The sequence below is a fragment of the Capricornis sumatraensis genome, chromosome 2 (genome assembly GCF_032405125.1).
Source record: "Capricornis sumatraensis isolate serow.1 chromosome 2, serow.2, whole genome shotgun sequence".
Lineage (NCBI taxonomy): Eukaryota > Metazoa > Chordata > Mammalia > Artiodactyla > Bovidae > Capricornis > Capricornis sumatraensis.
This window is the reverse complement of record NC_091070.1, coordinates 149,311,550-149,324,537: the sequence shown is the minus strand read 5'-3', so window position 1 is coordinate 149,324,537 and position 12,988 is coordinate 149,311,550. Positions and strand designations below refer to the sequence as shown.

General features: G+C 40.0%; 1 non-coding gene across 1 annotated transcript; it reads right to left on the bottom strand.

Moving 5' to 3' along the window:
• Window positions 1–11,613: 11,613 nt before the first annotated feature.
• Window positions 11,614–11,686, bottom strand: TRNAW-CCA (transfer RNA tryptophan (anticodon CCA)). Its single transcript has one exon. It is a non-coding gene; the product is annotated as a tRNA-Trp (tRNA).
• Between the last annotated feature and the right edge of the window lie 1,302 nt (window positions 11,687–12,988).

Below are 12,988 nucleotides of genomic sequence, written 5' to 3'. Positions count from 1 at the left end.
GTGTGATATGAGTGAGGACAAGGAAAAGCCCGCAGGACCTAAGGTTGGAGGAGATAGTATGACTGCTTTGCCCTTAAAAGCCATGATGTTCCTCCCTCAATCCAAAAGTTTCCTCTCTGAATCTTTTGAGCCCTTCCATCTCATCAGTACCTCCCTCCTTTATGCCATCTTTCTATGTCAACTTTTGAGGCCTCCCGAGGTGGCGCCAGAAGTGAAGAACCTGCCTGCCAAGGCAGGAGATGTAGGAGACATGGGTTCCTTCGCTTGGTGGGGAAGATCCCCCAGAGGAGGGCATGGCAGTCCACTCCAGTATTCTTGCCTGGAGAATCCCATGGACAGAGAAGCCTGGAGGGTTTCACTGTATAGGGTCACAAAGAGTCAGACATTACAGAAGCAAATTAACATGTGTGCAAATGTGTAAGCTTCCCAGCCCCTTGTGGCAAATTTAGGTATTCATTAGTATGTTCTTTCATTGGGGAAAAAAAAAAGCATTGTGTAAGTTTCAGTAATGGACAGACAAGCCATAATTTATTAAGAGGCTACACGAAGCCATTTAACATTTAATAATACTTATTTATAACACCAAGCAAAGCTTATAATGTTATGGTTTTATTGAGAAACATCTTTAGGTGTCTTTTCCTTAAACTGGTTTAGCAATAAGAGCTTTATAACATGTTTCAGCTAGGGATTCATTGCAGGCATGTAAATTGTCTAAATGTTCTTCTTTAGACCCTCTGACAGGCGAGGGAGGAACTGAGGTGGTTCTGTGTTATGAGGATGTTAGGAGGAGGGTGTGCTGATATGTCGCAGCATTATTGAGTCTTGCTCTTTAATCAAGCAAATGTAGTCACAGTCCTGTTTCCTTCAAAAGTGAGCTTATTGCGAGTGAATTACTTAGGGTGTTTTCCAAAGTACAACACCCAAGGATTTGAGCCCTGTCTCTTTTTAGCCCAGACCTCAAACTTTGTAAGGTCATACCTTTCTTGGAAGATATTTTGGCAGTGAAACTAAAGATTAGTTTGTTTGCATAGGAAGTGTTTACACTGATTCCCTCCAAGGAGTAGACATTTTTAAAATCTTAAAAATACCTCTGGCTGAAAACTCGTTAATTGTCATCTGCATGTTTTTTCTTTTATATCTTTATGTAATTCTTGCTGTAATTAAGTATGCATTAAGGTATTTGCTACTTGTTGGTTAATGAAGCATAAAAAATTTAACTAAATAAAATGTGCTATGTATTTTTCTGTTTCTTGCTTGGTTTGCTTCTAGTATGATTATGTCTACTTTTTACTCAAGGACCTTTTGCACAGATAATACTCTCTTACTAACATGTAACTGGGATGAGTTATGAGAATATTTTGGTAATTATTTGATTTTATAATAATTTTAGACATAGATTTAATTTGAAGAAGTTACTTGAAAACTTCAGTAGATGTGACATCTATTGTGATATACAATTTTTCTCTGAGAATATATCACATTAATATTTAATTGTCAAAGATTTTAGAAGTCTTTCAAAATACATTTATTAACATTTTGAGAACACACCTTTTAATGTATTTCCATAAGGCTGAAGAACTTTTATTTACAGAATGTAAGACTTGGTAATTTACAAATCAATGTTACTCAGATTTATCAGCAATTAAAATAGCAATTTAGTATTCTTTTTTGTTTCTGGTTGTGCTTTAGAGGGGTTTCTGGACATCTTTGTGTATTTCCCTTAAAAATTTGAAATGTTTGTGTACTTAGTATGTGTGCCAGTTTAAAGTAAATATATACAAGTTATAAGCAATAATCTGCATGTTATACAGGTTGGCATTTCTTTGTCATGGCAATTTTATTATTTTAAGAATGTATAAAATCAATATGCTTATCAATATTTGTATATAAATCACCCCTCTCCCCCAATAAAAAAGTTGGGATTTTCTTGTAGTAGAACACTAATATAATGTGGTGCAAAGCTTTGTATTTTGTGAAAAAAAAAATAAAATAAAATCACAGTTATTTAGTGGAAAAGTTTGAATCTGCCAGGTGTACACTTGAACAATAATTAATGGATGATAAAGTGACTTTTTTTCACATGCTGTCATCTCTAAGATGCTTACAGAGCTTGTTCCTCCCCGTCTCTCCCAGCTCATCAGAAGATGCAGCAAACATTTCAGCCCTGCCTGCTAATGGAAAAGATGGTGCTATCTAATCAATAGGCTTTTTTAGATTAAGTAAAACTTTGACAGTTATTTTTTTCATCTCCTTTTATTTGTCCCTGAGGCCTCTCATGTGGTCTTTAGTGTTTTTTTTTTTTTTGTTTGTTTTTGTTTTTTTTTTTGCCAAATGTCTCGGCTGAAATTCCTACCTTCTCAAATTGCCCATGGTCTTGATCTTGCGTCTTACTCCAAGAATATCCAGTAGATCAGGAAGCAGAGCACTAATTGAAGAGAATACTGAAGTGGCTTGGCCTTTGGAGAGTAGCATGAGTCATGCTTCAGAACATGCCTAAAATGTTGTGTCAAGACTGGCAAAGGAACAGCTGAATTTCAAAATTAAAATAGCAGGCACAGCTGTCAGTGGAGGCAGGCCACAGGTAAAATTCCAAGGATTTGGATGTCCTCTAAACGAATGTAAATGGACTTGCTCTCTCTCCCATTCCTCAGGCCATCTCAGAGATGAGTCACCCTTTATTCTCCTGTTTTCTGGTCTTCATCAAAGCCTCTTTACTACTTTCCCTTCCTTTCAGTGGCCCTTATACATGCACAGAGTAAGTGATGATGGCAGGTTTGCAACTTTTGCCCCTCTGAGTAACTGATCATCTGACAGTTGGTCCATAGCAGATGTGATGGATGAGCAGGGAGAGTGTGGAGTCATAGGAATGATGATGGCTTTTGGTAATGATAGGTCAGGACTTGGGGTCTCTTGCAGGCTCAGACAACCCACTAGGGCCACTGCTCCACAAAGGCCACCCCTTCATTCCAGGCTCCACAGTGAGGCATCTGATTGTTGGCAGTGGGTGAAACACTACTAAGATATGTTCTCATGTATGTACACATAAATGCGCATGCGCACGCACACACACACACACACACACACACACACATACACACAATATCCCTACGTATATAAACAGAGAGGCATCTAAAATGAATAATGTGTACATTACCTTTAAAAACAGAAAAGATGTAAAAATTCTTATACCATGTATAGGAACTTCACTATATTCATTTTTCTTGATAATATCCGTGTCACCCTATACAATGGACACATACATAGCATTTTCTTTATTCTTTTTATTCTCTGAAATCTTTTCTCCTTCCTTGTCTGTGTCATTCTTTTCAAATTTTCATCTGTCCTCGAACTTCTATCCTCAGTAGAAATGCAGCCCTTCATTCCTATGACTTTTCCTTTCTCCCCACAAGTCCACTTCTTTGAAAATTCTGCAAAGGTAATTTTGGAAGGGTATAACCGAATATGGTAAAATGATAAGATGAAATGTGGCAGCAAAATTTGGCTGGAGACAGATGAAAAGAGGAAGGGGCTGTTTGGCTGGGATGAGGAGTACCTAGGAGCATTGTGCCAGAAGCAGCCACGGGCTCCTCAGGCAGATGAGGATGCACAGGCTGGAGACAAAGACTCTAATTTGGGGGGAGCATCCAGGAGCATCTGTCAGGTGACCAGTTACTCACAGGGGCAAACACTGCAAACCTGCCATCATCACTTACTCTGTGCATGTATAAGGGCCACCAACGGAACCATCTCATTCACCTTGCTGGTGTTTGGTTTTTTATCTGTAAAGTGAGGAGTTAAACTGGGTGAATTGAAGGCCCCTTTTCAAATTTCAAATTCAGATTTCATCATTCTGTGATAATGGTAATTAGAATCAGGGTTAGGGTTTAGCCCTGGGTGCAGCAGACTAGCAGACTACAGTTCTAGTATATTGGTTTAAGTTGTGTATGTTTTGGGAGGTGGCTTAGATACCAATTTTAATTGTGACTGCATGCCCTTGAATGAGGCCCCTTGTTTATGACTCCATCTTCCTCACTTGCAGAGGAGATGGTATCACTTGCAGTTGATGAACCTACCCTAAAAGACCGAGTATAATATTTGCTGAGTGCTTCAACATATTTAGGGGAAAGAGATAAAGTTTTAATGATATTCTTTCCCTCTATATTTGAAGCCAATTTGATTTTTTAATACTCTTCCTAATGTTAACCTTTGGAAGATGTAAGTATCTTGATCACGGTATCCCAAATACGGAATCCATTTTCATTGTTTCCCACAATAAAATATCATCAGAAAGGAAAATAGGTGACTAATGAACATGTAAATAGCAGTTATTTATTCCTCTTTCTCCAAAACAAAAATATCTGAAAATCTGAATCCTTCAATTATTTTGAGAAGCCATTTACCATTAATGGATCATTTTCCTTGATTTACTAAGTATTGAGTAATCAGACTTTCCACAAGATTTCTGTTTTCTTAGTGACCCTAAATATGGACTGCTGGGGTTGTTTGGTGGGCTTTGTGCACAGGTCAGGATGAAATGGGGTAAGGCAGTTATGCTGACAGCACTTACTGTCTGTGACTTGGTTGTGTGGTATACTTGTTTCCTGTAACTTGATTGGACTTGTCTGACTGGTGATAGAATTATCTATAGTAAAAATCCACTCCAAATTTACACAATCGGTGGGTGGACTCTCTAAGACACTATATCATTAAGTAATGGTACTGCTCTAGGGAAAAGTCTGAATGATTCCTTAGCATTGTAATGAGCAAAAATAAATACTAATTAAGATTTATATTCTAAAGAATTGAAAAAATGGATGTGACAGTATGTTAGTTTTTTCCTTTAAAAATGACTGAAAGGAAAGCTTTTATAACTTGGAACCATTCTATTTTAGACAGGAATCTAAGCTTTTAATGAAAAATGTGAAACCAGAATGAAGGTGTCTACACTCCATTGTCTATCCCTCTCATGACTCTCCAGTTGTTATTCTCAACTGTTAAGTATCTTTGTCCTGGATCTAACCAAATACATACATTTTCTGTGCTTAACCAGGGTACCAGAGACCTGCTGGAAAATCATTCAACTCTGTGTAATTGGAGCCACTACAAATTCACGATCTTGGTCATTCACTTATAAAAACTTATTCTCTAGGTACCAGGCACCAGGTGGACAACACTGTTGGGAACTGGATGGGAATAGAAAGGTAAGGGACAGGAAAGCATATGGTCTGTCAAGCGACTCAAGCATGCCTCCTCTGATCCCAGATCTAACTGAGTGTTTCATACACATTGACTCACTCAATCAAAAGACATTTCATCAGCACTTATTCTGTACCAGGACTTATTTTAGGCTCTGGAGATACATCGGTGAAAAAGGCAGACCTGAAAGCCTCTGCTCCCTTGAAAGTGAAAGTGTTAGTCACTCAAGTTGTGTTTCACTCTGTAATCCCATGGATTGTAGCCTGCCAGGCTCCTCTGCTGATGGAATTCTCCAGGCAAGAATACTGGAGTGGGTAGCCATTCCCTTCTCCAGGGTTTCTTCCCTGACCCAGGCATCAAACTTAGGTCTCCCACATTGCTGGCAGATTCTTTACCATCTAGGCACCCCATCATACATTCTAGCAATTAGAAAATGGCAGTTAGAAAATAAGTCTGAAGAAAAGAAATAAATATACAAGGTAATTTTGGCTAGTCATAAATGCTTGCTGTTCAGTTACTCAGTCATATCTGACTATTTGTGACCCCACGAACTGCAGCATACCAGACTTCCCTGTCCTTCACTGTTTCCTGCAATTCGCTCAAACTCATGTCCATTGAGTCAATCCAACCATCTCATCCTCTTCTTTTCCCCTCACTCTTTCCCAAACTTGCTCAATCACAGAAAACTAACCAAACTGATCACATGGACCACAGCCTTGTCTAACTCAATGAAACTATAAGCCATGTCGTGTGGGGCCACCCAAGACAGATGGGTCATGGTAGAGAGTTCGGATAAAACATGGTCCACTGGAGAAAGCATGGCATACAGCTTCAGTATTCTTGCCTTGAGAACCCCATGAACAGTTCAGTTCAATCGCTCGGTCATGTCAGACTCTTTGTGACCCCATGAGCTGCAGCACGCCAGGCCTCCCAGTCTAACACCAACTTCTGGAGCCCACCCAAACTCATGTCCATTGAGTCGGTGATGCGATCAAACCATCTCATCCTCTGTCATCCCTTTCCCCTCCAGCCCTCAATCTTTCCAAGCATCAGGGACTTTTCAAATGAGTCAGCTCTTCGCATCAGGTGGCCAAAGTATTGAGTTTCAGTTTCAACATCAAACCTTCCAATGAACACCCAAGACTGATCTCCTTCAGAATGGACTGGTTGGATCTACTTGCAGTCCAAGGGACTCTCAAGAGTCTTCTCCAACATTACAGTTCAAAAGCATCAATTCTTCGGCACTCAGCTGTCTTTATAGTCCAACTCTCACATCCATACATGACTAGTGGAAAAACCATTAAGTCTAGTCCCCTTGACTAGACGGACCTTAGTCGGAAAAGTAAGGTCTCTGCTTTTTAATATGCTGTCTAGGTTAATCATAACTTTCCTTCCAAGGAGTAAGCATCTTTTAAATTTATGGCTGCAATCACCATCTACAATGATTTTGGAGCCCCCCAAATAAAGTCTGTCACTGTTTCCACTGTTTCTCCATCTATTTGCAATGAAGTGATGGGACCAGATGCCATGATCTTAGTTTTCTGAATGTTGAGCTTTAAGCCAACTTTTCACTCTTCTCTTTCACTTTTATCAAGAGGTTCTATAGTTCCTCTTTACTTTCTGCAATAAGAGTGGTGTCATCTGCATATCTGAGGTTATTGATATTTCTCCTGGCAATCTTGATTCCAGCTTGTGCTTCTTGCAGCCCAGCGTTTCTCATGATGTACTCTGCATATAACTTAAATAAGCAGGGTGACAATATACAGCCTTGATGTATTCTTTTTCCTGTACTCCATAAACAGTGTGAAAAGGCAAATAGATAGGACACTGAAAGATGAACTCCATGGGTTGGTAGGTGCCCAACAGGCTTCTGGGGATCAGTGGAGAAATAACTCCAGAAAGAAGGGTATGACTGGTGATGGAAGTAAAGTCCAATATGCTGTAAAGAGCAATACTGCCTAAGAATCCGTAATGTTAGGTCCATAAATCAAGACAAATTGAAAGTGGTCAAACAGAAGATGGCAAGAGTGAACATCAACATTTTAGGAATCAGCAAACTAAAATGGACTGGAATGGGTGAATTTAACCCAGATGACCATTATATCTACTCCTGTGGACAAGAATTCCTTAGAAAAAATGAAATAGCCATCATAGTTAACAAGAGAGTCTGAAATGCAGTACTTGGATGCAATCTCAAACACGACAGAATGATCTCTGTCTGTTTCCAAGGCAAACCATTCAATATCACGGTAATCCAAGTCTATGCCCTGACCAGTAATGCTGAAGAAGTTGAAGTTGAATGGTTCAATGAAGACCTACAAGACGTTCTAGAACTAACACCCAAAAAAGATGTCCTTTTCATTATAGGTGACTGGAATGCAAAAGTAGGAAGTCAAGAAATACTTGGAGTAACAGGCAAATTTGGCCTTGGGGTAGAGAATGAAGCAGGGCAAAGGCTAATAGAGTCTTGCCAGGAGAATGCACTGGTCATAGGAAACATCTTCTTCCAACAACACAAGAGAAGATGTTCCACATGGACATCACCAGATGGTCAATACTGAAATCAGATTGATTATATTCTTTGCAGCCAAAGATGGAGAAGCTCTAAACAGCCGGCAAAAACAAGACCGGGAGCTGACTGTGGCTCAGATCATGAACTCCTAATTGCCAAATTCAGGCTTAAATTGAAGAAACTAGGGAAAACCACTAGACCATTCAGGTATGACCGAAATCAAATCCCTTATGATTGTACGGTGGAAGTGACAGATAGATTCAAGGGAGTAGGTCTGATAGACAAAGAGCCTGGAGATCTACTGACAGGAGTTTGTGACATTGTACAGGAGGCAGGGATCAAGACCACCCCCAAGAAAAAGAAACGCACAAAGGCAAAATGGTTGTCTGAAGAGGCCTTACAAATGGCTGAGAAAAGAAAAGACTCCCAAGGCAAAGGAAAAAAGGAAAGATATACCCATTTGAATGCAGAGTTCCAAAGAATAAAAAGGAGGGATAAGAAAGCCTTCCTCAGAGGTCAATGCAAAGAAATAGAGGAAGACAACAGAATGGGAAAGATCAGAGATCTCTTCAAGAAAATTAGAGATACCAAGGGAACATTTCATGCAAAGATGGGCCCAATAAAAGACAGAAATGGTATGGACCTAACAGAAGCAGAAGATATTAAGAAGAGGTGGCAAGAATACACAGAAAAACTATATAAAAATATCTTCATAACCCAGATAGCCATGATGGTGTGAGCACTCACCTAGAGCCAGACATCCTGGAATGTGAAGTCAAGTGGGCCTTAGAAAGCATCACTACGAACAAAGCTAGTGGAGGTGATGGCATTTCAGTTGAGCTATTTCAAATCCTAAAAGATGATGCTGTGAAAGTGCTGCACTCAATATGCCAGCAAATAGGGAAAACTCAGCAGTGGCCACGGGACTGGAAAAGGTCAGTTTTCATTCCAATCCCAAAGAAAGGCAATGCCAAAGAATGTTCAAACTACCCCACAATTGCACTCATATCACATGCTAGCAATGTAATGCTCAAAATTTTCCAAGACAGGCTTCAACAGTACATGAACCGTAAACTTCCAGATGTTCAAGCTGGTTTTAGAAAAGACAGAGGAACCAGAGATCCAATTGCCAATATCCTCTGGATCATCAAAAAAGCAAAAGAGTTTCAGAAAAACATCTATTTCTGCCTTATGACTATGCCAAAGCCTTTCACTGTGTGGATCACAATCAACTGTGGAAAATTCTGAAAGAGATGGGAATACCAGACCACCTGACATACCTCTTGAGAAATCTGTATTCAGGTCAAGAAGCAACAGTTAGAACTGGACATGGAACAACAGACTGGTTCCAAATCAGGAAAGGAGTACATCAAGGCTGTATATTGTCACCCTGCTTATTTAAGTTATATGCAGGGTACATCATGCCAGGTTGGATGAAGCACAAGCTGGAATCAAGATTGCCGGGAGAAATATCAATAACCTCAGATATGCAGATGACACCATCCTTATGGCAGAAAGTTAAGAAATAAAGAGCATCTTGATGAAAGTGAAAGAAGAAATTGAAAAAGTTGGCTTAAAGCTCAACATTCAGAAAACTAAGATTATGGCATCTGGTCCCATCACTTCATGTCAAATAGATGGAGAAACAGTGGAAACAGTGACAGACTTCATTTTGGGGGCTCCGAAATCACTGTAGATGCTGATTGCAGCCATGAAATTAAAAGACGTTTGCTCCTTGGAAGGAAAGCTATGAGCACCCTAGACAGCATATTAAAAAGCAGAGACATTACTTTGCCAACAAAGGTCTGTCTAGTCGAAGCTACAGTTTTTTCAGTAGTCATGTATGGATGTGAGAGTTGGACTGTAAAGAAAGGTGAGCACCGAAGAATTGATGCTTTTGAACTGTGGTGTTGGAGAAGACTCTTGGGAGTCCCTGGACTGCAAGGAGATCCAACCAGTCCATCCTAAAAGAAATCAGTCCTAAATATTTATTATAAGGATTGATGCTGAAGCTGAAACTCCAATACTTTGGCCACCTGATGTGAAGACTTGATTCATTTGAAGAGACCCTGATGCTGGGAAAGATAGAAGGCAGGAGGAGAAAGGAACAACAAAGGATGAGATGGTCGGATGGCATCACCAACTCAATGAATATAAGTTTGAGTAAGCTCTGGGAGTTGTTGATGGACAGGGAAGCCTGGCATGCTGCAGTTCATGAGGTTGCAAAGAGTCGGACACGACTGAGCGACTGAACTGACTGAACTGATTCAGTCTTTCCCAGCATGAAGGTCTTTTCCATTGAGTCAGTTCGTCGCATCAGTTGGCCAAAGTATTGAAGCGTCAGCTTCAGTATCAGTCCTTCCAATGAATATTCAGCATTGATTTCCTTTAGGATTGACTGGTTTGATCTCCTTGCTGTCTAAGGGACTCTCAAGATTCTTTTTCAGCACCACAGTTTGAAAGTATCAGTTCTTTGGTTCTCAGCTTTCTTTTTGCCCAATTCTCACATCCATACAGAACTACTGGAAAAACCATAGCTTTGACTATATACACTTTTGTTAATAAAGGAATGTCTCTGCTTTCTAACATGCTGTCTAGGTTTGTCATAGCTTGTCTTCCAAGGAGCAAGCATCTTTTAAATTTATGGCTGCAGTCACTATCCACAGAGATTTTGGAGCCCAAGAAAATAAAGTCTATCACTGTTTCCATTGTTTCCCCATCTATTTGTCATGATGTGATGGGATCAGATGCCAGAGAATTGTTATACACTGCAAAACAACCTTCTTTGTTTTTGAGAGGTGGAGGGGAAATTGAGCAATCTCTTAAATACTTCAAAAATCTTTGATCATAGATGTTTATATGCATATAGATTTGTAATATTAATTGCTCAGAACATAGTGTGTGTATGCTCAGTTGCTCAGTCATGTACAACTTTTGTGACCCCATGGACTATATAGCCTGCCAGGCTCCTGTCATGGAATCTTCCAGGAAAGAATACTGGAGTGGGTTGCTATTTCTTTCTCCAGGGGATCTTCCCCATCCAGGGATCAAACCCATCTCCCGTGTCTCCTGCATTGGCAGGTGGATACTTCACCCCTGAGCCACATGGGAAGCCCTGCTCAAATTATAAGCTGACACTAAAACAATCTTTTTATGTAAACTCTTAAAATTAAAAACACTTAAAAAAACATTAATTTTATTTTTACCATAGAAATAAAACCTGCTTAATAAACCAAAAAGGAAAGAAATGTGATCCCTGGGATAGTCCTGCCCTCAAATGACAATGGTTAATTTTTTAATGTTTCTTTAATGTAATTTTTTCCATGCATATTTTTTGTCATTGTCTAAACTTCTATAAAGATAGTTGTTTAGAGTTTAAATTACATAAGCAGTTTGGAGATAATCAGTGGTTTTAGAGGCCAAGAAGTTTATGATCATTAATGCTTAACAAGTAGTTTCACTTTTGTAATAAAATAATTTTAATGAGAAACCCAATTATTCAGTCCAATGTTGTTCAAAGTTTAAAAATCCATGTGTATGATCACATCATAATTTATAACCAGCTTTGGATATGTGCTATTTGCACATCTACATTCATCCTTTGATATCTGCAGGGGATAAGTTCCAAGATCTCCTTTGGATACCACAATTTGAGGATGCTCAATCCCTTCTTTAAAATGGCATAGTATTTTCATATAACCTATAGACACCCTCCCACATACTTAAAATTGTCTGTTACTCCTAATACCTAATACAATGTAAGTAAGTAAGTTAGTAAGTAAAGTCACTCAGTCGTGTCCGACTCTTTGTGACCCCGTGGACTGCAACCCACCAGGCTCCTCAGTCCATGGAATTCTCCAGGCAAGAAAACTGGAGTGGGTTGCCATTTCCTTCTCCAGGGGATCTTCCCGACCCAGGGATCGAACCCAGGGCCTCCTGCATTGGAGGCAGACGCTTTAACCTCTGAGCCACCAGGGAGGGAAGTAATACAATGTAAATTGTATGTAAATAGTTGCTGGCCCACAGGCAAATTCATTTTGCTTTTGGGGACTTTCTGGATTTTTTTTTCTTAAATATTTTCAGGCTGCAGTTGGTAGAATCCACAGATATGGCATCAGTGGGTATGGCGGATCAGCTGCACCTCACACACTCTACGACATCCATCTATGTCCCGACTGAAATTCTGGATACACAGACTTTAAGACTTTTCAGTTATAAAGCAATTAAATATGCTTGTCTGAATTATGTGTGCTCTTTCTGGCCTCCTTCACTTCCCATCTGATGTTGTTGTTGTTTAGTTGCTAAGTCATGTGTAACCCTTTTCCTGTTCCGTGGACTGTAGCCTACCAGGCTCCTCTGTCCATCCGGTTCTCCAGGCAAGAATACTGGAGTGTTTAGCCATGTCATTCTCCAGGGGATTGTCCCTACCCAGGGATCAAACCCAGGTCTCCTGAATTAGCAGGCAGATTCCTTACCACTGAAACACCATTTTTCATCCTTAAAAAGCAACACACTTCTCAGCCTCCTCCAAGACTTCATTCCTCTATAACAAGTGATTTCATCAGGTGTAGCTGGGCTTTCATACAACAAAGGTTATTTCACACTTCTGATAAGACTGTTAGATACCCTGTGCTAATCTGAAATCCAGAAAAATATTTTCTCTTACACTCAACACATTAATCACTCTGAAGCATTGTCCTAGGTTTTATGTAAACAAATATGAGGGAGAGCATGGTCTCTGCCCTTAAGAAGTTTATAATCTATCTCATTGCCAAGCAACTTGAAAGAAAAAATCCTTTTTAGTTTAGAGCAGTTTAAAATCTACTTTAAAAGTCTAAAGATAGTACAGAGTCCCCGTATACCCCAAACTCTTTCTTCCAGTATTAACTTTTATATTAGTATTGTTGGGGGAGTATGCCATTTCCTCGGTTCTGTCTTGTCACAACAAAAATGTGAAGCGACAGACGTTAAAGCCCTCGGCATGTCACAGTTCTTGGACAGACCGTGTCACAGCTCTAGGACAGATCAGTGTTACAGCTCCATGTTACAGCTGTTTTATTTAGAAAATAAAGGGAAATACATCCTTGAGGCGTGAGGGCATGCCGACCCAAAAGACTCGAAGAGAAAGAGAGAGAGACCCGGCCCTTTGGCTCCTCTTTTTATAAGTTTTTTCTACCCCCGCCCCCCCCCCCCCCAGGCCTGCCCTATGTAAACTGGGCTAGCCAGGAGCGCTGCTCGTTCTGCTGGAGGTCCTCATTCCAGTCCTCAGGCCTTCCTTTG